Raw genomic sequence first — 5,137 nt, forward strand, 5'->3', positions numbered from 1 at the left:
AGTTTAATTCTCTCGCACGGGCCCGAGTGATTGGCCCTAGATGATCAACTGGAGGCGCCTGAGGTGCTGCTGGTGTAGATGTACTCGTGGTGTCCTCATCATCCTCCCCTTCTTGAATTGAAGTCGTCCTCGACGGCAACTCCTCATCTTCGCCCGCATAAGGTTTCAAATCATGGTTGTTCAATCGTGACTTAGCTTTCTGGCAAGTATTGCAACGTGCAACAAGGCGCTCAACATCAGCGCGCATCCGGGGCCAAAAGAAATGAGCAGCCAGCACCTCATGCGTCTTGTAGACGCCAAAGTGCCCCATGAGACCGCCTCCATGCGCTTCCTGTAACAACAAACGACGAACCGAGCTAGCTGGAACACACAGCTTGTTAGCGCGAAACAGGAACCCGTCCTGTATGTGAAATTTGCCCCATGGTTTGCCATGAATACAATGGGCAAAAGCATCTTTAAAATCAGCATCATCCACATATTGATCCTTCACAGTTTGCAGGCCAAAAATTTTAAAATCTAACTGTGATAGCATGGTATAGCGACGAGACAAAGCATCAGCAATAACATTTTCTTTCCCGCTCTTGTGTTTAATAATGTAAGGAAAAGACTCAATGAATTCTACCCATTTAGCATGACGACGGTTCAGGTTTGTTTGGGTACGAATATGTTTTAAAGCCTCATGATCAGAATGAATTATAAACTCGCGATGCCAAAGGTAGTGCTGCCAAGTATGCAAAGTGCGCACTAAAGCATAAAGCTCCTTATCATAAGTAGAATAATTCAAGCTAGCACCACTTAATTTCTCGCTAAAATAGGCAACAGGTTTTCCTTCTTGTAACAAAACAGCACCTAGCCCAATACCGCTAGCATCACATTCAAGCTCAAACACTTTAGTAAAATCAGGCAACTGCAAGAGAGGAGAATTGGTTAACTTATCTTTCAAGGTGCTGAACGCAACCTCTTGCGAATCACTCCAAGCAAAGGGGACATCCTTCTTTGTAAGCTCATGTAGAGGCGCTGCAATGGAGCTAAAATCACGAACAAACCTGCGGTAGAAACCTGCAAGGCCAAGAAAGCTTCGAATTTGTGTGACCGTCGTCGGTGTAGGCCACGCCCGAATGGCATCGATCTTGCTGCTATCCACCTCAATGCCCTGTGGAGTAACAACATAGCCAAGAAACGAGACACGTTGTGTGCAAAACATGCATTTTTCGATGTTAGCAAATAAATTGGCCGCACGCAACGCATCAAAAACAGCACGCAAATGGTCTAAATGCTCTTCCATAGACTTGCTGTAAATAAGGATATCATCAAAATAGACAACTACAAACAATCCTATGAAGGGCCTCAGAACTTCATTCATCAAACGCATAAAAGTGCTGGGAGCATTCGTCAAACCAAACGGCATAACCAACCATTCATATAACCCAAATTTCGTTTTAAAAGCCGTTTTCCATTCATCACCTAATTTCATGCGAATCTGATGGTAGCCACTACGCAAATCAATCTTAGTAAAAATAATGGCACCACTAAGCTCATCTAGCATATCATCAAGGCGTGGTATAGGATATCGGTAGCGAATGGTAATGTTATTAATAGCACGACAGTCTACACACATACGCCAAGAGCCATCTTTCTTTGGAACAAGTAACACAGGAACAGAGCAAGGGCTAAGAGACTCACGAATATAACCCTTGTCAAGCAACGCCTGTACCTGTCGCTGGATCTCCTTTGTCTCATCCGGATTTGTACGGTACGGGGCGCGGTTCGGAAGCTGTGCGCCGGGAATGAGGTCGATCTGGTGCTCAATGCCACGAAGTGGTGGAAGGCCTGGTGGCAAATCTTTTGGAAAGACATCAGCGTACTCCTGCAAAATGTTAGCAACAGCAGGGGGAATATCCAAAGACGGTGTATCATCAAGGGAAACGAGCACACGAGAGCATATAAGGGCATAGCAGGGCAAAGTAGCATCGTGTAACTTATCAAAATCAGCACGTGTAGCAAGCAAAACAGGAGCATTTAACTTGATTTCAGAATTAACAGAGGTCGATGGTGCAAGTTGTTTAGCAGTTTTAGCAGCTCGAGCAAGATCATCTTTAAGAATTTGTTCAGGTGTCATTGGATGTATAATTATTTTTTGACCCTTAAACATGAGAGAATAGTGATTGGAACGACCATGATGCAAGCTATCAGTATCATATTGCCAAGGTCGCCCAAGTAACAGAGAGCATACTTCCATGGGAATAACATCACAATCGACAAAATCAGAATAAGCACCCATGGAGAAAGGAACACGGACCGAACGAGTAATTCTAAGTTTCCCACCATCATTAAGCCATTGAATGTGATATGGATGTGGATGCTTACGAGTGGGTAAAGACAACTTCTCAACCAGCGCGGTACTCGCCAAATTGTTGCAGCTGCCGCTGTCGATGATGATGCGAATGGATCGCTCTTGCACAACGCCCTTGGTATGGAAAAGAGTGTGTCGCTGATTCGTCTCAGGCGTAGCGACCTGTGTACTAAGAACACGCTGCACAACAAGACTTTCATACCTATCGGCGTCGTCCGGGTTGACATGTACGTCCGTCTTTGCTGCATGGTCAGTGGCGAGCATAGCGGGTTGAATATCGTCAGAATCACTAGCGGAAGAATACTCACCATTGTCACGAATGAGCAAGGCACGCTTGTTCGGACATTCCCGAGACACATGGCCAAATCCTTGGCAACGAAAGCACTGAATATCCCGTGTGCGGCGTGTGGAAGGAACTGCACCTGTGGACGGAGGAGTACCTGCAGAAGTGGCTGCCCGCTCACGTGGTGTAGTGGTGGGTGTGGACGGTGCAGGGGGCGCGGGTGCTGAACCGGATGTCGAGCTTCGTCCTGCAAAAGAGTTAGAATATGGCTTCGAGCGGCGTCCCTGTATTTGACGTTCAGCTTTGCAAGCAAATTCAAATAATGTGGTCATATCATAATACTCTTTGTAATCAAGTATATCCTGAATTTCACGGTTTAAACCACCACGAAAACGTGCCATAGCAGCATCGTTTTCCTCAACTAACCCACACCGAATCATGCCTTTTTGCAATTCCTGGTAATAGTCCTCTACAGATTGTGAACCTTGCTGAAAACATTGCATTTTATTAAGCAAATCGCGAGCATAATAAGAAGGTACAAATCTGTATCGCATAGCAGCTTTTAATTGATCCCATGTGGTTGGAACTGTAGCGGGATGTTTTTGTTTATATTCACGCCACCAAATTAAAGCAAAATCAGTAAATTCACTAATAGCAGCTTTAACTTGAGAATTAGCAGGAATATCATGGCATGAAAATTTCTGGTCGACTTCTAATTCCCAATCAAGATATGCAGCAGGATCATATTTGCCATTAAAAGATGGAATTTTAAATTTGATCTTAGCAAAAGAATCATTACCGGGACGGCGTGGCACACGGCGAGCGCGGCCTTAACGGTCTCCACCGTCCTGCTCCGTGTCACCAACATAATCATTCTGGAGATCTGCGACCAGCGTGCTCAATGAGTCGAGGCGTGACACGATGGTGTCGAGCGTGGTCTTGGTGGCTGTCTGCGAGAGGTCTAGCTGATCGAACCGCGCGTTCGACGTAGTGACCGTGGAATCCATCCGTTCATGCATCGTCTTGATGTCGGTGGCAAGTCCATCAATCTGTGTCCGCATGTCCTGCAGCTCATCCTTCACGTCGTCGCCGTCGCCTGCCATGGTTAGTGCAAACACAAAACCGATGCCAAAATAGGGTGTAACGGTTCACAAGGCGCTCACACTAGTGCTGTTATCAATGTCTTATCCGTTCTTGCCTAGCACACAGGGGCAACCCACAACCGACCGGAGGAACTCGCGAAAGATTGGAGCAGCGATTGCCTGGGAACAAAGTCAGCTCGTCGTAGAACTATGTGGAGCTCTGGGTAGGCCGCACTCAAGTCAAGGATTAGCAATTAACGAATGCAGATTAGCGAATGTTCAATAAGTATCCAAAGTACAAGTCACAAGTGCTGGCTAAGACGTGTCGTAGACGTAGCGCAACAAGGTGAAACAAAGGACGATGGAAAGAACTCACAGAACAAGCAAATAGCCCGGATTTTTCTTTTTTTTTTCCAAAAGGTACTAGTAGGAATCAACTTTTTTTTTTTTTTGCACTATTTTTTTTTATATTTTTCTCTGAACAAGGATCACAAAAGATGCAACCACAAAAATTGGCACCTACAACTGAGGTGTTATGTGGCCTACAGAAAAACAACACGTTCTCTGAAAAACGTGCAAAACCCTTGACAATTTTTTTTCTATATTTTCCCGAATTTTTTTGGGGATTTTGACGAAACCAAACAGACCGAAGGTGAGTTTGGGTCGGCTCCAAATGGTGTCGAGATGCTCCACAAAAAATTTCAGATTTTTCTGACAAACGAGCGAAAAGTTATGCCTGTTTTACCGAAGGTATCTCAAGTTATGTTTTTCGGAAGGCACAACACGGCGACGGCAGTTAGGGCAAAGCGTCCCTAAACTCCAACACCGATCACAGGATCAATCGTCCCTGTGACTAACAGCAGTAGGTAGGCGCCAGATGATGTAAGGAGGGCTACGATGCAGGAGAAATAACAGCGGCTGGCAACCTATCTAGGGTTAGCGCGGCGGCGAGAGATCACACAAGGCGGCTAGCGGGGGCAAGTCGAGTAAAATGGTGGCTTCGACTTGTTGTTTGGGAACGGTGGGTGGGATAGCGGCGGAAGCGGAAACAAGAATAGCAACGGTGCGGTTGAACTACGACCACGAACACAATCCTAAACCAGCAATAAGACTCGACCACGGAAACAAACTCAACAATGCGAAACTGGAACGAAATTGCAAAGGCACAAAGGGTGATAGGACAGCGGAAAGTAAAATATTTTGTTGGCTTTTGTGGACTCTAGGTAATGAACAAATATGAATCGGGAAAACACTCGATAAAGCTCACCGATCAACCTGGAAATCTGATACCACTTGATAGAAGGGGAGTGCCCGATCTTTCGGTGAGTGGAGATAATTTCGATCTGGTGGAAGTAGACCCTCACGATCCGACTACGACGAGCGAACCCGAAGCGCCAATGCAATCGCTGAACCAACTCC

The sequence above is a fragment of the Miscanthus floridulus genome, chromosome 11, assembly GCF_019320115.1.
Source record: "Miscanthus floridulus cultivar M001 chromosome 11, ASM1932011v1, whole genome shotgun sequence".
NCBI classification, from domain to species: Eukaryota; Viridiplantae; Streptophyta; class Magnoliopsida; order Poales; family Poaceae; genus Miscanthus; species Miscanthus floridulus.